Source organism: Pelodiscus sinensis, chromosome 33 (assembly GCF_049634645.1).
Source record: "Pelodiscus sinensis isolate JC-2024 chromosome 33, ASM4963464v1, whole genome shotgun sequence".
In the NCBI taxonomy this organism is placed as follows: domain Eukaryota; kingdom Metazoa; phylum Chordata; order Testudines; family Trionychidae; genus Pelodiscus; species Pelodiscus sinensis.
This window is the reverse complement of record NC_134743.1, coordinates 8,528,952-8,550,697: the sequence shown is the minus strand read 5'-3', so window position 1 is coordinate 8,550,697 and position 21,746 is coordinate 8,528,952. Positions and strand designations below refer to the sequence as shown.

Genomic DNA, 21,746 nt, shown 5'->3' with positions numbered 1-21,746 from the left:
AGCAGTCAGCATGGATTCACCAAGGGCAAGTCATGCTTGACCAACCTGATTGCTTTCTATGACGAGGTAACTGGCTCTGTGGACATGGGGAATTCAGTGGATGTGATATACCTGGACTTATTCTTGCCAGCAAGTTAAGGAAGTATGGATTGGATTAATGGACTGTAAGATGGATAGAAATTGGGCTAGACTGTTGGGCTCAATGGGTAGTGATCAACAGCTCGATGTCGGACTGGCGGTCAGTTTCAAGCAGAGTACCTCAAAGACCGGTTCTACGGTCGGTTTTGTTCAACATCTTTATTAATGACTGGATGAGGGGATGGATTGCGCCCTCAGCAAGTTTGCCTATGTCACTAAGCTAGGGGGAAAGGTAGATACATTGGACAGTAGGGTATATGGTGCAGAGTGTCCAAGACATATTGGAGGATTGGGCCAAAAGAAATCTGATGAGGTTCAACAAGGACAAGTGCAGAGTCCTGCACTTGAATGGAAGAATCCCAAGAATTGTTATAGGCTGGGACCGACTGGCTAAGTAGCAGTTCTGCAGAAAAGGACCTGGGGGTTACAGTGGATGAGAAGCTGGATATGAGTCAACAGTGTGCCCTTGTAGCCAAGAAGGCTAATGGCATATTAGGGTGCATTAGGAGGAACATTGCCAGCAGATCTAGGGAAGTGATTATTCCCCTTTATTGGGATGTGGTGAGGCCACGTCTGGAGTATTGTGTCCAGTTCTGGGCCCCCCACTACAGGAAGGATGTGGACGCATTGGAGAGGGTCCAGTGGAGGGCAACAAAAATTATTAGGAGGCTGGAGCACATGACTTAGGAGAGGCTGAGGGAGTTGGGCTTGTTTAGTCTGCAGAAGAATGACGGGGGATTTGATAGCAGCCTTTAACTATCTGAAGGGAGGTTCCAAAGAGGATGGAGAGAGGCTGTTCACAGTGGTGACGATGGCAGAACGAGGAGTGATGGTCTCAAGGTGCAGTGGGGGAGGTGTAGGTTGGATATTAGGAAAAACTCTTTCCCTAAGAGAATGGGGAAGCACTGGAATGGGCTAACTAGGGAGATGGTGGAATCTCCATCCCTAGAGGTTTTTAAGTCCTGGTTTGACACAGACCTGGTTGGGATGATTGAGTTGGGATTGGTCCTGCTTTTGGGCAGGGTGCTGCACTCGATGACTCCTGAGGTCTCTTCCAGCCCTGGGATTCTATGATTCTAAGGCAAGGGACTTCTTTTATTTGAGAGCCCCAATTCCTTCAACAGCAGTATAGGTCTAATCCATGGAGCTCCTGAAGAGCAGCTCTGCATCCCTTTCTATGGCAACCCAACTGTCCTTGGAACTGGTCAGACCAGTGTGACATCCCCCTGTGTAGGCATAATGAGCTAACGTGTCCTTCACTCCCATGCACCAACTTTGCCACTTATCAACTATGTTTTTAATTTGTTCGAAGGGAAAGCTGAATGAAGCCAAAATTAATGAGTGTTTTAACTTGTAACAAAATACAGGACTGTGTAGCACTTTAAAGACTAACAAGATGATTTATTAGATGATGAGCTTTCGTGGGCCAGACCCACTTCCTCAGATCCACTATTTGATCTGAGGAAGTGGGTCTGGCCCACGAAAGCTCATCATCTAATAAACCATCTTGTTAGTCTTTAAAGTGCTACATAGTCCTGTATTTCGTTTCAGCTACACCAGACTAACACGGCTACATTTCTATCACTGTTCTAACTTGTGTTTCTGTTCCCAGGAAATGTTGAAACGGTAGATTCCTAGGGACTGTCAAGTAGAAAGATTGACCCAAATTAGTTACTTGTTTACTTTCTTTGGCTCCACTGGAATCTTACAACAGGGATTAACTAGCTCCATTCATATCTATAATTAACACAAACAAAATCTATGTTTAGTGACAGGTAAGGTTTCCTGAGCACATGTCTAACAATCCAGACATTTAAAATCAGAAGTTAGTGGAAGGAGGCTGAAAAAGGTGAGGCTTTCGAGAGAAAAATTGCCCGAGAAAGGGTTATTTTGAACTCCAATTTACTCTGTATCAACCCATTTTTCCATTAAACCAACCTAAAGTACTATAAATAGGACTCAAAGTTTATGTCCTATGTTTTAGTTTTTGTCATAAACACCACAAGAAAAAAATATAAAGCAAATGGGAAAAAAGGGAGGATGCGAGTTATGAAAAAGCAAACAGTTGATAGGAGAAGCTAAAATTGGGGGAAAAAAAATCTATAACCAGTAACATAAAGGATAATTAGGAAATGTTTAAATATATCGGGAACAAAAGAAATCAGAGGAATGGTAAAGATCCATTACTGTATAAGGCTGGTCAAATTGCCAATCATGATGAAAAAAAGAAACTTCAGCAACCTGCTTGGAATTTAATGCGTTGAACTACACACAAGCCATAAAGATTGGATGTCTTTCTAAAACATATGTGGTAGCTCAACCGAGGGATGTTAAATTGCGCTTAATCAGCTAATCCAGTAGTTGGTGGAATTTCCATCGACTACTCAATTAGTCAATAAGGGTATGTCTACATTAGCTCGTTAATTTGAGCTAGGTAGGCAAAGCAGGCAACCGGAGTTGTAAATGAAGCCCGGGATTTAAATAGCCCAGGCTTTATTTGCATGTTCCCGTCCGGTCGCCATTTTGAAATTCCACTAGCCCGAAGTAACTGCCGCGCGGCTATAGAATGAGATGTAACAGTTAATTCGAACTAAGGACTTAGTTCGAATTACCGTTTCATTGCCACATGTAGCCGGCAGGAAGGGACCTCGAGAGGTCGAGTCCAGTCCCCTGCCCTCATGGCAGGACCCAGTACTGTCTAGACGAGTGTTTCTTAAACTTTTTAAGACCGAGGAACACCAAACAATTTTTTTTTTTAATGAGGATTTTTTGTTGACTCCTGAGGTCTCTTCCATTTATAGGATTCTATAAATGTGCTTGGTACCTGTGCCTGGACCTTTATGCTTGATCTGGCTTATACTATTTCTCTTTCCTGCCTGCGGTTCCACTGAGCCAAAGTCTTGCTTCCTAGATTTCAGGCCTGTTGCTGTTTTTATGTTACCGGCCTTTATTCGGGCCTGCTGATTTTATGTTACCAACCCGCAACTTACTACAGAGGCAACTGAGTCCCAAAAAGGAGGAGCAGCTTGTTCAAAAACACAGCAAGCCAGTGGCAGCGCTAGGAATAGGACCCGTATGTCCCAACTCCCTGTCCCCTGCTGTACTAACCAGACCAAAATACTTTGACCACCAGGGTCTGAAGCCCCACAGACAGGGGCCACGGATGGGGAGGGGGAGAGGCAAAGGGGGCAGTTGTCTCGGGAGCTGATGATTTAAAAGGGTCCAGGCCTCTGGGTCACTGTATCGACTATTATGGCAGCCGCCACTGCCAGAGACCCGGGCAAATGAAATCAATCCTAGAGCTCTGTCTGGTGCAAGGTGGGTGGCGCTAAGGCCTGAATGGCCCTCGCCTTGCCCCTCCTACCTTTAGCTTTGCCCCTTTGAGGGGGTCTAGAGCCTTGCCCCTTTGAGGGGGTCTTGAGCCGACCCCCTCCCATACATTACCCAGGGCCCGACAACGTCTGTCACCAGCCCCGTTGACATGAATGTGCCCCAAATCCCTCAGACCCAGTACAGTCCCCCCCTCCTCCCCCCCCCGGATCCTTAATTCTTCTCTTGTCATCTGATTGCTTCAAGCATTGTTACAGGCTGGGGACCGACTGGCTAAGCAGCAGTTCAGCAGAAAAGGACCTGGGGATTACAGTGGATGAGAAGCCGGAGATGAGTCAACAGGGTGGCCTTGTAGCCAAGAAGGCTAATGGCATATTAGGGGGCATTAGGAGGAGCATTGCCTGCAGATCCAGAGAAGTGATTATTCCCCTTTATTCGGCTCTGGTGAGGCCACATCTGGAGTATTGTGTCCAGTTCTGGGCCCCCAACTACAGGAAGGATGGGGACGCATTGGAGGGGGTCCAGGGGAGCTTGACCAAAATGATTCGGGGTATGGAGCACATGACCTATGAGGAGAAACTGGGGGATTTGGGTTTGTTTAGCCTGCAGAAGCAAAGAGTGAGGGGGGATTTGATAGCAGCCTTCAACTTCCTGAAGGGAGGTTCCAAAGAGGATGGAGAGAGGCTGTTCTCAGTAGTGAGGGATGGCAGAACACGGAACAGTGGTCTCAGGTTACAGCGGGGGAGGTCTAGGTTGGAGATTAAGAAAAACTATTTCCCTAGGAGGGTGGGGAAGCACTGGGCTGGGTTCCCTAGGGAGGTGGTGGAATCTCCATCCCTAGAGGTGTTTAAGTCTCGGTTTGACAAAGCCCTGGCTGGGATGATTGAGTTGGGATTGGTCCTGCCTTGGGCAGGGGGCTGGACTTGATGACTCCTGAGGTCTTTTCCAACTCTAGGATTCTATGATTCATCCGTGCGATGTCACTGGAGATGCAGGGAGGTACATTGTGGGCGAAAGCCCCGATCTTGCTTCTGGTTTTGTACAGGCGGCCGTGAAAGTAACTTTACAGTTTCTCACAGGTACTGTCCTGTTGCAGCCCAGGTCTTTGCAGTTCTTGCTGGAGCTGCGCACCAGGGCACTTTCACCTCTGTGTTCAGGATTCAGAGTTATCTCTTTTCCCAAAGATCTTCCCTGGAGCTGTTCAGAGAGAGCTTGCTCCCTCTCGCCACAGTCTCTCTTAAGGCAACCATGTTCTTCAGAGCCTCTGGCCTGACGTGGAATGGGACGGGGGACACCACAGAAGAGGCCAAATTCGCCGGGGGAAACACTCCAAGGAAATGGATGCTAAAGAGGGTCCATTCGCCAAGACTCATGTGCAGGGCCTCTTTGATTTCAGTGTTGTCACTGTAGACCAGCGCGCGCCCGTTGAGATTATGGTCCCTGAGCCTCTGTTTGTACAGCGGGACGTTTTCCTCCTTCAAGCCGATTGTGTCCATCTGGAAGAGAAGTGGGAGCACCCGTTAGTGCCGTGCATCTACTGAACAGGTCGCCAAACACGTTTTTAGGAAGGGTCCGCTATAGCTCCCGAGAGGAACCTGTCTGGGCTTGCTCAGATTCTAGCAAACAAGGCGGGCCGGCCGGCTGTGGGGCCAGGTACGGTACCCTGCACACCCCACTGCCGTGTGCTTGGATTCTGTTAGGGGCACCGCTGAGCAAGTTGGCACGGCAGGGGAAATAGCATGCTCTCTGCAGGCAAAAGCTAGCAATGCAGGGACCACTGGAGGGGTGTGTTGAAATGAAGAGGGAAGGTTTCCTGACCCTGCTTGTAGGCTGGAGGGAAGCATGCAGTCAGCCTGACGGGGGTGGAGTTGGGCCTCTCGACCTAAGGCTATATCTACACTGCGGGCCTTTGCAGGCAGAGAGTATGCTAATGAAGCACTCATTAGCAACTTCTTGGCACTCATTAGCATGCTCTCTGCAGGCAAAAGCTAGCAGTGTAGACATAGCCTCAGGGTTCTTGTGTGTTATTCTGGATAAGGGGTATTACGCTGCAGGCCTCCAGCAAGAGTATTTATGTTTTTGCCTCTCTTCTCTCTGGAGTGCATAACAGACAGCTACGGGTCTCCCAGTCTTAAAACCGACCCAAGTCACTTCAGAGCGTAAAGGATGAACCCGGGGAGAGCCAGCCAATGGCTTCGGGGTTGGAGGAAAGAGCTCCAAGGAACCGAGTTGTTCCAAGAAGAAATGTTTTGTGCAAACCAAGAGTCAGGAGCAGCAGAAAGTGGGGGAACTAGCAGAACCCGGACTGTGGCCTTGCCCCCTACATCACCCTTTCCCCCTCATCCTCACTCTGCCCATTCCCCCTCATGTGCCCCCCCTACTCCTGAGGCCTCAAACCCACACTGTGCCTTCCCCGAAAGCCCCCATCCCACACCGCCTGTTCCCCTCAACATCCTACCCCCACTAGTTCTCGCTCCTCTCCCTCCAGTTATGCACCAGTTATGTGGGACAGTTTTCTATCAGCTCTGGGGCCCGTAGTCAGGGCTGTCCCTAGGCCCATGGGAAATATGTAGCTGCATAGGGCACCGGAAAATTTGGGCACCAAATTTTTGAGTTCCCCAATGCAGCAGCCATGTGTTCTTGTATGTCTGAGGATATGCCTCTGCCGGTTCGTCTCTGGGGACGCTCTGTCCTGTCTGCTGCAGGGCTTTTCCCTTCGCCCTCCCCCACGTGCTCCTCTCAGCTGGCAGTGTAATCCACACACCTAGTGTGTGTGGTTCACTGTCCCTTCGTGTGGCAATTGGACCTCTTACAGCCAGAGATAAGAACAAGGGAGCTCTACATCCTAAGCTGGGAGCCAGCTGCCTTCATGGCTCCAGCTGTCGAGGCCTCTAGGGGTGTGTCTAAACTACATGGCTCCATCGATGGAGCCATGTAGATGAGGCTGATCGGCAGAGGGAAATGAAGCCGCGATTTAAATAATCGCGGCTTCATTTAAATTTAAATGGCTGCCGCGCTCTGCCGACCAGCTGATGATCAGCTGTTTGTCGGCAGATCGGGGCAGTGTGGACGCTCCCGTCGACATGAAAGCCCTTTGTCGACCTCCCCCTGATGTCTCGTGGGATGAGGTTTACCGGGGAGGTCGACAAAGGGCTTTCACGTCGACGGGGAAGCGTCCAGACTGCCCCGATCTGCCGACAAACAGCTGATCATCAGCTGGTCGGCAGAGCGCGGCAGCCATTTAAATTTAAATGAAGCCACGATTATTTAAATCGCAGCTTCATTTCCCTCTGCCAATCAGCCTCATCTACATGTCTCCGTCGACGGAGCCATGTAGTTTAGACACACTCCTAGAGGGCCTAGGTTCAAATCTGCTACGGGGTTCAAATCAGCAGCAGCAGCAAGCTAGCAAGCAGAGAGGATCTGCAACTCTGCTCTAGCTCCTGAGCCCTGCTTGGGGTAGGGAGGTAGTAGGAACGACCAGACCTCCAGCAGAAGCTGCATGAGGGGAAAAGGCCCAGGCAATCCTGCAGAAGGGCCCTCAATTATTCAGGGCCCCACGATTTGCAAAGATGGCTCTGCCTGTAGCCATCATCTGTGGTCAGCTGCTGTCACATGAATGACATGCTTCTTGCGATGAAGAGGCATGGACATTCTATCGACAGCTGGCCCTGCTCGAAGGAAGGAAACCCAAGGGTGACCCACCTCTCGGCAGACATCCTCCACCGTCATACCCAGCAGAGTGCAGGCGCTGAGCTTGTCGAATTTCTTTGTCCGTTTCAGTCTGTGGCTGCCACGTTGCAGCTCCATCTGTCTTTTCACGGATGGGTCCAAATTGACCGTGAAGGGGAGGTAGAAGAGGGCCTCCTCCACCCGAAACCTGCCGCACAGGAAAGTGTGGAACAGCTCGGGATCCTGGTCCAGTTCCAGCAGCTTTTCCATCTGGCCTTTCAGCATGTCCAGCTCTTCCATGTACTTCTCGTAGACCTCCCACAGAGACATGTCGGGGCGGAGCGGGCTTCCATGGCAGCTGCCCATTCGACTCCTCTGCTCCTCATCCTCGATGCACTGCAAGAGCCAGCTCAGACGGCACGGCCACTGGTTGGCAAGGAGCACCCATTCCACCACCTTCTTCGGACACACTTCATCCTTGGGGATGTTACTCGCCAGCAGCCTGATGGTGATGGTGACGGTGTTCACGATGCGCCGCATCTGCACCACGTTGTCTGTCATGAATTCCTTCAAGGCGTCATCCAGGAGGTAGTCGAAAGCATCTTGAATGAGGTCTTTGGCTCGGATACCTTTCCCGCAGCTGCCGGTTCCCAGCGCTGGGGTTCCAACCATGAGAGGTATCTGGCTGTCCTCTGCAACTGGATTCTGGGCATCGTGGTTGGCCGAATGGTAGCGAGAGATGTTGAGGAAGTCAGAGCTGGCTTCCATCTTGCCATCCTGCCGGAAGCCGACCTCTGCCTCTAGCTGCTCCTTGCGCACGATGATATTCCTGATCAGCCTCCGCTTGGTGTCGCAGTCCATCCGAGGGACAGAGAAGGGCAGGGTGACGATGCGGTTTAAGAACTCGTAGCCGTTGTTGGCCATACCTCTCATATACTTGGAGCTTTCCACGCAGTCGACAATGATGCTGGAGTCAACAGCCAGGATGGAGACGAAAGGGGCGTCATCGTCTGAGAGGAGGATGTTCATGGCATCAAGGACGCCCACCACCTTGTCAGGGCTGCATGTATCCAAGTGGGTGATCTCCAGCACCACCCGCAGCTTCCGCCGCTGGAAGATCTCCATGTACTGCAGGAACCCAGGGTATGTCTACACTAGAAAGTTAGTTCGAACTAACGGACGTTAGTTCGAACTAACTTTCCTAGGCGCTACACTAGCGGTCCGTTAGTTCGAACTTAATTCGAACTAACGGAGCGCTTAGTTCGAACTAGGTAAACCTCATTTTACGAGGACTAACGCCTATTTTGATCTAGCTAGTTCGAACTAAGGGCTGTGTAGCCCTTTAGTTCGAACTAGTGGGAGGCTAAGGCTTCCCAGGTTTCCCTGGTGGCCACTCTGGCCAACACCAGGGAAACTCTATTGCCCCCTTCCTGGCCCCGGAGCCCTTAAAGGGCCACGGGCTGGCTACTCACTTTGTGCCAGTTGCAAGGCTGCAAGCACCCGTGCCTGCACAGCCTGCACCTGCCACAGGATGAGCCAGCCATCCGAGGGTTCCCAGCCCTCCACTGCTCCCCACGACCAGCCTGGCGGCTCCCGGGAGCCTGCCCGGGGGCGCAAAAGGCGGGCGCCCGCCTGGTCAAGTGCGGAGATCGTGGACCTCATCGAGGTTTGGGGGGAAGCCTCCAATGTCCACGATCTCCACACTAGCCACCGGAACGCGGCCGTCTATGGATGCATGGCTGCCAGTCTGGCCGCCAGGGGCCACCAGCGCAGCCGGGAGCAGGTGCGCTGCAAAATTAAGGACTTGCGGCAGTCCTACTCCCGGGCCTGCCTGCCAGGGGCTGACCCGGAGGCCTGCCCCCACTTCCATGCCCTGGACCGCATCCTGGGGCCTCATGCCGTCCCTGCCCCCCGGGACGTGATTGACCCCGGGGCAGAGGGACCGCTCCTGGACACCGAGGAGGAGGAAGAGGGCTCTGAGAGCCAGGAGCCTGCCGCCAGCCTTCCCAGGACCCGGGACCCCCGAGGCACCCCACAGAGCCGCTCGCCTGCATCATCAGAGGCCGGGGAGGCGTCCACCTGTGAGTACCCTCGTGTTCCCCTTATGTGTACGGGGGGCTGGGGCGAGAGGGAGCCCCGGGACCGTGCGCCTGGGCCTTGCCCACCACGGAGCAGCAGCTGGGGATCCTGCAGGGGCCCTGGCCTTGCAGAGGGGAGCTGGGTTTCACACACCTGGGCCCCTGGGGTCATTGACCGCTGGTCTTCTTGCACCACAGCTGCAGCACCGGGGCCTGCAGGGCGCACCACACCGCCTGCAGCAGCCGCCCGCGCCCGGGCAAGCAGGTCAGCCAGGAACCAGGAGGACTACCAGAGGTGGCATCTCCGGTTCCTGGACCGACAGCTCCGTCTCCAGGACCACTGGGTCCAGGAGGACCTCAGGCTGCGCCAGAGGAGTCTGGAGGCCCTGGAGGAGCAGGGCCATGCCCTGCGAGGCCACCTCCAGAGCCTGCTGGACCGCTTCCCGTTTCCTCCTCCCCCTGCTCCCCCTCTTGCTCCCCCTCTTGCTCCCCCTGCTCCCCCTCTTTCTCCCCCTCTTGCTCCCCCTGCTCCCCCTGCTCCTCCTGCTTCCGCTCCTGCTTCTTCCACACCCCCTGTCCTCTCTGCCCCCCCCTCCACAACCATTCCCCACCGACGCCCCCGGACCCGCAGTGTGGCGAGACGGGAGAGGCAGCCGGACTCCCACCCCTGAGCTTTCCTTTCCCTTCCTCCCTTCCCTCCCCTCCCCTTCCAGCTCCCTCGTCCCAGGTTTCCCCCTCCCTTCTCCCACCTTCATTCCTCCCTCCCCCACCCCAGTTCTGTGAAATAAACAGACGTTTTTGTTGGAAAAACAGGTGTCTTTATTTGACAGTAGGTAGGGAGGGGAAAGGGGAAGGGGGGGTAGGGTGGAAGAAGGCCCCGGTGGGGCATGCAGGGAGAGGTCAGTCCTCCTCCTCCTCCACCTGGAAGCTCTCCCGCAGGGCTTCCCGGATCCGGATGGCCCCCCGCTGGGCTTCCCGGACGGCGGCGGTGCGGGGCTGACCGTAGTGTCCAGCCATGCGGTCAGCCTCAGCCATCCAGGCTGGCAGGAAAGCCTCCCCCTTCCGCTCACACAAATTGTGGAGCACACAACATGCCGCCACCACGGGAGGGATGTTGTGCTCGGCCAGGTCCAGACGGGTGAGGAGGCATCGAAAGCGGGCTTTCAGTCGCCCGAAGGCCCCCTCCACCACGATGCGGGCCCTGCTCAGCCTGTTATTGAAGGCCTGGCGGGAGGGATTGAGGTGCCCCGTGTAGGGCTTCATGAGCCACGGCTGCAGTGGGTAGGCGGCATCCCCCACCAGGCAGACGGGCATGTCCACGTCCCCGACCCTGATGTGGCGGTCGGGGAAGAAGGTCCCGTCCTGCAGCCGCTGGCACACGGAGGAGTTCCGGTACACCCGTGCGTCGTGTGCTTTGCCGGACCAGCCCACATTTATGTCTGTGAACTGTCCCCGGTGGTCACACACGGCCTGCAGGATGACGGAGAAGTACCCCTTGCGGTTCACGTACCGGGACGCCTGGTGTTCCGGGGCACAGATGGGGATGTGCGTCCCGTCGATGGTCCCCCCGCAGTTGGGGAAGCCGAGGGCGCCGAATCCCCGGATGACGGCATCCGGGTCGGCGAGGCGGACCACCCTGCGGAGCAGCACCCGGTTGATGGCCTTGACCACCTGCGGAGAGAGACACAGCAAAGCGTCAATCAGTGGGGCGCCCGGGTGGCTGGGAGCGTGCGTGCCCTGGCAGTGCCCCGGGCCCCACTCCCGGAAGCAACCCCCCTGGCGGCGTGTAGTACGGCCGGGACAGCCCGACCCCTCCGGTGCGGGGCGCTTTCGCCTCCTCCCGCCCCCCCCCTTTGTCCCTGGGGCGGCCCATCCCCTCCTCGCAGCCCCCCTTCCCCCCCGGCTCGGTGGCCGACGAGCGCCGTACCTGCATGAGCACTGCTCCGACAGTGGATCTCCCCACGCCGAACTGGTTCCCGACGGATCGGTAGCTGTCCGGCGTGGAGAGCTTCCAGAGGGCGATGGCCACCCGCTTCTGGAGGGGGATGGCGGGCCTCATGCGAGTGTCCCTTCTTTGCAGGGCAGGGGCGAGCCACTCGCAGAGCTCCAGGAAGGTGTCCCTCCTCATCCTAAAGTTCTGGGTCCACTGTCGGTCGTCCCAGCGCTCCAGGACGATGCGGTCCCACCAGTCGCTGCTGGTGTCCAGACGCCAGATGCGGCGGGGCATGCCGGTGCCGGGGCGCCGCCGCGGCTCCTCCACGGCCCCCAGGGCGGCCAGGCGGAGAGGCAGGGGGCTGACGTTCCCCAGGTGGTGCCAGGCAGCCTCGAGCCATTGCTGGCAGGCTTGCAGCAGCAAGTCCAGAAAGTGCACCAGAAGGTGCAGGGCGAGCCGTGGCTCCATGTTGCCACCTGCGGCGGTCCCCCCCGAAGGGAAGCACCGACACAGACGGGCACAGAGACCGACGCTTTGCTGTCCCTCGGCGAGGTTGGCAAGCAAGCAGGAAAAGCTGAGAACCGGCTGTCCAGGGGGGTCCCTTTAAGCACGAGCCTCAGATAGCCTCAGACAGCAGCCACACAAAGCAACTGCTGACCTGATGCCCTGCCAGAACCGGTTTCAGCTGCCCTTAAATGCCCCCCTGCGTCCAATCAGTGTGGACGCGCTAGTTCGAACTAGCAAAACGCTAGTTCGAACTAGTTTTTAGTTCTAGATGCGCAAGTTCGAACTAGCTTAGTTCGAATTAACTAATTTGAACTAAGTTAGTTCGAACTAGCGCTGTAGTGTAGACGTACCCCCAGTGATTGTCCTGACTTCGCTTTTCACGCAGCTCATGAAGCCCAGCTGTGCGCTGAGAGCCGTCTGGTTCATCTGTCTCTCCAGCTGGCTCTTCTGGGTGACGATAAAGTTTCGTACCACTGTGATAGTGAGCCGTATGGCAGCTGCTGCAGAGACGCTGACAGCCGTCACCCCAATGCCTTCCACGACAGCTATGGCGTCTCCCGAGGCATCCCCGATGGGGATCCCAAACACTAGGAGGAGACCACCCACCCCAATAGCTACCATGATCAAAAGGATCACAGCCACCCACAGCGGGAGGAAGAGGAACTTCTTGCTAACCCATTCCTGATCCCCTGGTCTTTCGATGATGCTACATTTCCTGTCTATGGTCCTGTAAATGCTCATGGGTAGGAGACCAAAGTGGCTTTCGATGCCGTCGCACAGTGTGGTAATGAGGCCTGCCCAGAGCTGGTCGCAGCCCGCGTACTCCCAGGCGCTGAAATGGATGAAGACGTGTTTCACGTTCCTTCTCCACTTCTGCTGCTCCGTCAGGACCGGGCGGTAGAAGATCATGAGTAACAGGAGCTTGAGTAGATCCCGGCCAGTGTTGTCACGCTGCATCTTCTGCGTCCGCTGAAATTCCTCCTGGTCTTTCTTCTTCGATTCGTTTTCCATGTTCTCTGAGATAAAAGAGGAAGATATGTTAGGTACCTGGCAGTGCCTTAAATCTCTCCTCCTGAAGGGTCTTCCAGCTTCACAATCCCTCCCTTCTGGGAAGCAATCAAGAATGGGTAGCTCTTGGCAAAGCCATCCTTAGGATTGATGGGATCCTACGCCGTACTATTAAACTGGTGCCCATCTGCCCAACAGCAGCCCAGATGGATGTTGAATTTTTAGCGATGTGATTTTATAACCCTCATCCACACACTAATAAACAAACACATTTTAAACTAAGGTCCTGTCGACTCTCACAGTAAATTCAGCAAACATTTAGCAGAGGTTGGCAAATGCCTGTTAAATGGCTTCATTACCATGTCGTCGATGTTCTGCCAGTAGCTCGAGCAGACTTTGTCACTTGTAAATTAACTAGATCTTCTAGAACTTCTGCTGCTGGAGGAAGCAGAGCCACAGACCATGGATAGGAAGAGGCAGGTGGGTGGAGTGGACATGAAAACCCAGTGCTGCTCCAAATTTTCAGGTCCCCTATGCGATTGCATAATCGGCAAATGAGTACGGGTGGCTCTGGCTCTTTAGAGATGGTTGTCATCCACTAATCCCCATCCCCACAAGGTTCCTTCCCCGTCTTACGTTCCCCGGGGCAGTACTCACCCTTGATTTTGTGTAAGAGCAGGTTTTTGCAATGTCCCCATGGTGCATAAAACCCAGCAGTCACTTGCGTGGGCACAGTGTACAGGGCCTTCGCTAAAGCGAGGCAGTAGATATCCTCCTTGGTCTGGAACCCTGCAACGGGGATGAGGTAAAACACGAAGATTAGCCTCACCGAGCGCATCCGCAGTGGATGCTCAACAGTGTCTCCTCTAATATTTTTCGGTTCAAGGTACTAGGTACAAGGGGAGGGAGCAAACAAATGTCCGAAACCAGACAAGTTTATTTTAGGCTATAAATATTGGGGTGACTGGCCTTACCCCCTTTGCATGGCCGAAGGGACAACAGAGACTTACTGACTGAATTGCTCCTCATCCTGGAGCACTTGAGTTGGTGCACGTGTAACCGCAAATCCAGGGCACTAGATCTGTGACTACACGGCTATAAACCTGGCCAAGTGCCTCTGTCACCAGATGGTGCCTGTGGTCGGTCTTTGTGCATAACAGCGAGATCTGCAGCAGGAGCAGGCTGCGTTACCTGCACTGACCACTGATAACACCAGAGCTCCAAGAACAGAAGCACTGAGCCACGCTGCTGAGGCAACCACATCACAGCTCTTAACACTAGGAGCCCATAAGTACTCCTGTAGACCCTGCTTTCGCTGGCATTAAGCCAAACAGCGTCCACAGAGCCCCCTGGCACTCCTGCGCCCTGCTGTGCGATGCAGAGGGAGAGATGGAGAAGAGAAAGGCCCACGTGTTCCTTTGCCCTGGCCCAGGCTAGCCTATGCCACTTCCCATGGTTCTGTGGGCCAGACTTGCAGGGCGGGGAAAAGAGATGTAGAGGTCATGGTGGGTAATCAGCAGAACATGAGCTCCCATTGTGGCGTTGGGGCTTAAAAAGCTATTGTAATTCTGGGATGTATAAACAGGAAACGCTTGAGCAGGAGTAAAGAGGCTGTCTCGCTTCTGTGATGGATGGGAGGCCCACTGTTCTTTTCTGAACATCCCAGTATTCAGTGACTAAAGGGTTAAACCTAGCTAGCTAGAAAGTGTTGGCAGGGAGCCAGGAGCACCAGTGAGAAGAAAGAGTTCAGATCTGCATTAAAAGGGAATCTGTCTGCTGTTTTTCTTTGTGAGTTTAATCCTGGAGCTGCGGAAGGGGATGAGGGGGGGGATGAATTGAACTGGGCAGGGACATCATGCCTAAAAAAAAGAATACCTGGGCCTAGAATTGGACTGGACCTTGGAAGTGTGGATACTTGAGTAGATAGAGAATGTTTATTTAGATGCGATCAGGTTATTTTTTTGTTTTGTTGTTTGGTTAAACTCCTCTGTGCTAAATCCATATCCCCTCCTCTCCCCACTATAACTTTAAACTGAATCCCAGGGATGCAATTGTCTGTGTTTTAATCTGTTCTTTTCTCAGTTGCGCTATAACTCCTAGCAGCCAAGTCAGCTTTACAAATGAATACCTTTTTGTTTTCTTAATATAATCACCTATTTTAAGGCTATGATCTGATTTTGTATCCTGGAAAGTAATAGGAGGTCTGTGTATACCTGCCTAAGACTAAGAGGACAGCTATCAGAAATTACAGTTTGTTTTCATTTTTCTTTTTTTCTTTCCAAGTGCTAAATAAAAGGGAATAATGACATCTCTGGATCTGCTGGCAATGCTCCTCCTAATGCAACCTAATATGCCATTAGCCTTCTTGGCTACAAGGGCACACTGTTGACTCATCTCCAGCTTCTCATCCACTGTAACCCCCAGGTCCTTTTCTGCAGAACTACTACTTAGCTGGTTGGTCCCAGGCCTGTAACAATGCTTGGGATTCTTCTGTCCCAAGTGCAGGACTCCGCACTTGTCCTTGTTGAACCTCATCAGATTTCTTTTGGCTCTTGTGTAAAAGAGTTTGGGGTACCCTTCTGGAATACGTTCCCAAGTGACTTCTTCCTGCGTTCAAGAAGAAAAAGTTTTTTTCCACTTGGGTAGAGGCAGCAACCCTCCTAAGCTCAGGGAATCTGTGACCTTGGGGAGTTTTGAAGCAGAAGCCCATAGAGACACGGTATTTTAAGGTCTCTTTTGGGCCCACACCTTCTGCACTCCAAGTGCCAGAGTGGGGAACCGACTTAGCCTCTTTATTCGGCACTTGAACTTCTGCTGCTGGAGTTCTGTGCCCAGCTCTGGTGACCAGAATTCCAGATGGATGTTGATAAATTGGAGAGGGGTCATGTCAAGGCTGTTTCCCACTCTGGCACTCCAAGTGCAGAAGGTGGGGGCCCACAAGAGACTTTAAAATACCCTGCCACTGGAGGCTTGTGTTGGTGTTGCTGCCATCATCCAAATGCACAAACCCCTTTGAGAACCAGACAGGCGCATTTCAGAATTCCCTCCTGTGGGGTACCTTCCTTGTCCTTGACACTCCCTCCAGAGAGAGCTTGAAAACCTGTAATTTCTCCTAGAAGTATGGCTTGCTGTCTTAGGCACGTGCATACAGAACCTTCCGCCCTCTAGGATGCAGGAATCAGATCATGGTTTTAAAAATGTGACGTCTATTAACAAAACAAATACACTTGGTGAAACATTACTTAGAATCATAGAACCATAGAGCTGGAAGAGACCTCAGGAGTCATCAAGTCCAGCCCCTGCCCAAGGCAGGACCTATCCCAACTAAATCAACCCATCCAGGGCTTTGTCAAGCCAAGACTTAAAAACCTCTAGGGATGCAGATTCCACCACCTCCCTAGGGAACCCATCTCAGTGTTTCCCTACCCTCCTAGTGAAATAGTTTTTCCTAATATCCAACCTAGACCTTCCCCATTGTAACTTGAGACCATTTCTCCTTGTTCTGCCATCCGTCACTACTGTGAACAGCCTCTCTCCATCCTCTTTGGAACCTCCCTTCAGGAAGTTGAAGGCTGCTATCAAACCCCCCTCGCTCTTCTCTTCTGCAGACTAAACAAACCCAAATCCCTCAGTCTCTCCTCATAGGTCATGCGCTCCAGCCCCCTAATCATTTTGGTCGCCCTCCGCTGGACCCTCTCCAATGCGTCCACATCCTTTCTATAGTGGGGGCCCCAGAACTGGACACAATACGCCAGATGTGGCCTCACCAGAGCCGAATGAAGGGGAATAATCACTTCTCTGGATCTGCTGGCAATGCTCCTCCTAATGCACCCTAATATGCCATTAGGTTTCTTGGCTACAAGGTCACACTGTTGACTCATATCCAGCTTCTCATCCACTGTAACCCCCAGGTCCTTTTCTGCTGAACTGCTACTTAGCCAGTCGGTCCCCAGCCTGTAACAATGCTTGGGATTCTTCCATCCCAAGTGCAGGACTCTGCACTTGTCCTTGTTGAACCTCATCAGATTTCTTTTGGCCCAATCCTCTAATCTGTCTAGGTCACTCTGGACCCTATCCCTGCCCTCCAGCATATCTATTGCCCTCCAGCGTATCTACTTGGTTGCTAGGTGTTACAAAGAAACTGAAAAAAGAAAGATTAAAACACAGAAAATTGCTTCCCTGGGATTCAGTTTGAAGAGTTCCAGGGTAAAGGGGGATAGTTACATGTGCTTAGCAAAAAGAAGTCCAACAAACTAAAAAAAATAACCTAGTAGCGTCTGACTAAAAATTCCCTGTTCTACTCACATCTCTCTGGTTCCAAGATTTAGTCTTTCCCTAGCCAAGAAAGTCGCTGGATTCTGCTTGCCCAGGTTCCTGGCTTAATTCACATCTTCCAGGCATGATCACACAACAACAGGCACATCACTGCTTCCAATTCAAAACCCCAAATTCTGTTTCCATTTTCTTTCCTGGCCTCCTGTCAACTCGCTTCCTGCTTCTCTAGCATTCCTGGAGACTTTCTAGGACCTTTTGTCTATGGTTTCAACCTTTCCAGGCAAGACAGTTAGGGTTAAGTCCCAAGACTTTCAGGCAACGGCCTGCTTTTGACACGACCTGCCTGTTTCTCTTCAGCTAACTCTTGCTTACTTTGGTTCAGGCCTCAAGCCTTACACCAGGCCCATGCTTCAGGCCCATCCTTTATAGTACAGGATGTAGCCTGGTAACAAAGCCCTGACTGTGGTATCAGGAAACCTGGGTTCTATTCCTGCCTCTCCCACAGGTTGGAGAGGTTATTCCCTGTCTGTAAAATAAGACTAATGATACTAACCTTCACTTTTTAGACCTACACACAGCAACTAGGGATTTTTATTAACTACTCAAATATCGGTGAGCCTGGCTCGCTAGATGAACCATCCGGTTCCTCTTGGAATCATGTTAAATGCTTGATCCCCATGACCAAAGTCTCAGATACTGGGAGAAGTGACACGGGGGAATAAAAGCTGCTGTCTGAGGTAAACTACCTGGCAGGAATCCCCTGGAATGGGAGCCATCGCTACCAGGAGCCCAGGAATAACAAGACTCCAAAAGTCCAGCTGCCAGGCAGTTTGACCATCTCCTTCAGGCCAGTGGCCCAGAATTCCAGGACATCTTTGGGCCTGGGTTTAAAAAGAGGCAGCACCGTGTGCTCAGCCCCTTTTTATCCATCCCCTTTCCCTCCATTGGCACGCAACCCTCAAATGGCCAAAGGTTTCCCTTTCCCTCCCTCCTTGGTTAAACAAGCTGGTTAAACAGCTCGAGGTGATGGAGTGATAAGCACCCACTGACAGAGTCGCTCGGGTTGCAGGGCCAGCGTAAGTCCGCTTTTAAAACTGCCGGCCATAGCTGCAGCTACGGGAGGGGACTCTAGCAAGGGCCTGGAACAAGGAACAGGGCTCCACTCCTGCATGGGATTCGGGCTTCCCCCAGGCAGATGCTCTGTTGCTGCTTTCCTGTCTCTCCCTTCTCCAGGTGGAAGGGGACGGTTAGCCAGTGTTCCCTGCAAGCTGAGCTCTTGGGCGGCCAGCCAGGAGACATTCAAATGCTGCCCAGTTTGCTAGCCGGTAGCATGTGTTTCTAGTGGTGGTGCATGTGGTGTACTGGGTGTAGACATAGATCTTGTTGTTATAGTAACTGCGTTAGGTCACTGGGGGTCAGCCCAGCTGGTTTGGGTTTTTTCTAGCTAGCTCCGTGCTATGCAATAAAATGGACACTTGCAACTACTCAAGCTCTCTGTATTTCCACTGATTTCTTCCCATGCTGTGAAACTCCACGTGACGTAACAGTGCACATCCGTGCATGCCTTGGTGCACATAACAAAATGTATTCCGCACAGGAGTGGGGGAAAAAGTAGAGGCATTATTGCCGCTAGCTCCTTACTGAAACTCAGTGAAAGGCAGGGGAAATGAGAGATCAAGATCCTGAGACTGACAGTCCCCAGGAACAACGGGGAGAGGCTAAAGTCCCAGTTCAGCCTGACTGGCAGAGCAGGGAGTCAGGAGGGAGCCAGGGTCGGCAGAGTGGGAATGAGCTAAGGAGAGAGCAGGGGCCCGCACTGAGCTGGGGAGCAGGGCTGGCCTCGGGGAGGGAGAAGGGGAGGCCGGGGTCAGGATCGGGGGCAGTGCGACTGGCCTCAGGGAGGAAGGGGGTCAGAGGCAGCATGACTGGCCTCGGGGAGGGAGAAGGGGGGGCCAGGGTCAGGATCTGGCCCCTCCCCCCCAGAGCTGTCCATATTGCCCTGAAAGTGTTACCTCCAGAGGTGTGGCTAATGGGGGTCAAAGAGTACATTTAAAAACATTCTTTGGGTGCACACCCTAATGAAATGTGCTGCGCACGCCAATGGGCAGAGAGCAGATCCAGTCCTGGGAGCAGGGCTGCAGCCACAGAGTTGTAGACGCCACCCAGAAAGCAGATCCGCATGCTGGGAGCAGGGCTGCAGCCACAGAGTTATAGACGCCGCCCAGAGAGCAGATCCGCATGCTGGGAGCAGGCCTGCAGCTGTAACCCACCCACCTGATGTGGGTCACTATCCTATGGAGTGGCACTGAGACCACTTCCAGCAAGCAATTATTACAAGGGAGCTCTTCAGCCTATGCTGAGAGGCAACTGACTTATAACTCAAGCTGTAGCAGCTCCTGCCCTAAGCTCCAAAAGTCCCAGGTTCTAATCCAAAATCCATTAAGTGGCCCCCTTCTGAAAATTATCGCCCAGCCCTGTCACAGAATCATAGAAAAGTCTGAGTGGAAGGGACCATGATAGGTCCAGTGTTTCGCAAACTTTTTTTATAATGTACCCCCTTTAAAAAAAAATGTGTAAGTACCCCCAGTACCTACAGTTTTCAGACACACACAATTTTTTTCTACCGTTGCAACACATTTGTTTAAACAACTGCATCGTAGCCGGGCGGGCGATGGCATTTTTGGGTGTAAAAGGTACAAAAAGAATAAAGCGCTGTCAAACTGAAAACTAAAATTCAGTTTTCTCCAAATTTCAGTTGTGTTGACGTGTCCCCCAGACATCTCTTGAGTACCTTTAAGGGGACTCGTACCACTGGTCGAGAAGCACTGATCTAGTCCACCCCTGCACCGAGACAGGACCAAGCATGTTTGTCTCACCTCTTGGCTCCTAGGACACGGCTTGAACTAACGCACTTGGAAAGACATTATCGTATATACGCCCAAAGTGCTTCGTCTCAGTGTATTACCATAAAATCTAACTGACCAAACTCCGACCTTTCATTTCCCTGTCACTTGGCCAGCCACAGCCTCACAAGCCTTCGGCATCGATCTCAAAGCCTTCGTCACGCTTTTACACAGCTGCGCTGACACGCTTGTGAGCCAGGCACACTTGTGCGACACGTCCCAAAGCACTTGCTCCAGGGCATTACATCGCACTTGCCTGCCTTTGATGGACAGGGAAAGGGAGACCTGAAAGGCCTCTCCAAGGTCACCAGCGCGAGAGTGAGCGCAGAATTGAGGAGCAAGGGTCTAACACACAACTCTGTGCCTTAGTCACTAGGTGGCATTAGATTAGAACCCGGGAGTTCTTACACCCAACCCCCTGCCCCCTCCACTAGGCCATGCTGCTGGCCTCTCGTCTCAGTGTATATACGCCTGCCCCTGGCGCCCACGTCCCCTCCCCGACTGCCTGTCCCAGGCGACCACCTGAACCTGCGTCCCCCATTCCCTCAGATCACAGCTCCCTCCCTGACCCTGCACCCCCCGACACCCCTCCCCCAGGCCAGACTCCTCTCTGGCACCCGCACCCCCTCCCCCAAACCTTCTGCTCCCCCTTCACCCAGGTCACAGCTCCCTCCCTGACCCTGCACCCCTCTAGAGCCCCTCCCCCAGGCCAGAGTCCTCTCCTGCGCCCATACCCCCTCCTGGACCCTGCACCCCTATCCACCGCCCCAGATCATACCCCCCCCCTACACCCAGGCTCCACCCCTAAGCTCCCTTCTGCACCCAACCACCCCGTCCCAGACCCCAAAGCCCTCGGTAGAAATGTGGCCCTTGATCAGTTGCCAAAATGGCCCCCCCATTACAAATTATTGACCAAGCCTGATCCAAATGTTTTTTGAAACGTTGTTTAATGAGAATGTAAATACAATTCAATACAATTGGGAGGGTTGGGGGGAGGGGGACGCAGCTGCTGGCTCCTCAGCTCTTGCTGCTCTCACTGGGTGTCTTCCTGCTGCAAGGGAAGCAGAATCCATCACATTCATCCCTGGGGACTCCCTTCCAGACCCTGCACCCAGACGCTCTCCTCACCCGGCACCCCAACCCCTGCCCCGGGTCACAGCTTCCTCCTGCCCCCAAGACCCTCCTACCCCCACGAGGGCCCCAGCCAGCCCCACCCCCGAGCCCTGCCCTGCCCTGGCAGCGCGTCCTTACCTCTCCCACCCTCACGCTGTTGCTGTGAGCCAGGACCCATCTTTCTTTGTAGTAGTGTCTGCACCACAGGTCCTCTGCCTGGTGGATGTTGAGGCCTGCAAGAGACACAACAGGGTCATTCTGCTGGCAGGTCTGAGCCCTTCCCCTCCCACGGGTCCCTGCAGGCATCCCTGGGCAAATGGAGGGGCACAGGGGGCAGAAGGGGAACACAGAGGGACGCATCCCCCCTTGGGCCAGTCTGGGGGAAAAGGGCTGGGTCCCCTCCCCCCGCCGCCGGCACCCTCAGGGTGTCCCTGGGGCCCAGGTCCCGGCTGGGTTCCTTACCCCTGTGGTGCAGGAGGAGTTGATACAGGCTGTGCACCCCCTCCCGGGCCAGCCGGCTGACGTCTTCGGATGGGTCCGAAATAAAAAGGCCCAGCTGGGCCACGTGGTGACCCATCCTCGGCCAGTCGGCGGAGTTCTGAGGGGAGAGAAGAGGGGGGGTCCCTCAGCATCCTGGGGCTGCACGTCCCATGCAAACGGCCGCCGAGGCGGGTCTGAGCTCGGGGGACGGACAGAGACACCTCCCGGGGCGGGGCGGGGCGGGGCCGGCCTTGCGAGGAGACAACCCTGAGCAATGGCCCCGACTGAAGGGTCACTCCGGGGGTGGAA

General features: G+C 53.6%; 1 long non-coding RNA gene across 1 annotated transcript in view; it reads left to right on the top strand.

Annotated features, from left to right (window-relative positions):
• LOC142823356 (uncharacterized) overlaps positions 1-21,746 on the top strand; it is a 911,743-nt gene that overhangs the window by 577,144 nt on the left and 312,853 nt on the right. The gene's annotated exons all lie outside the window — the stretch shown is intronic.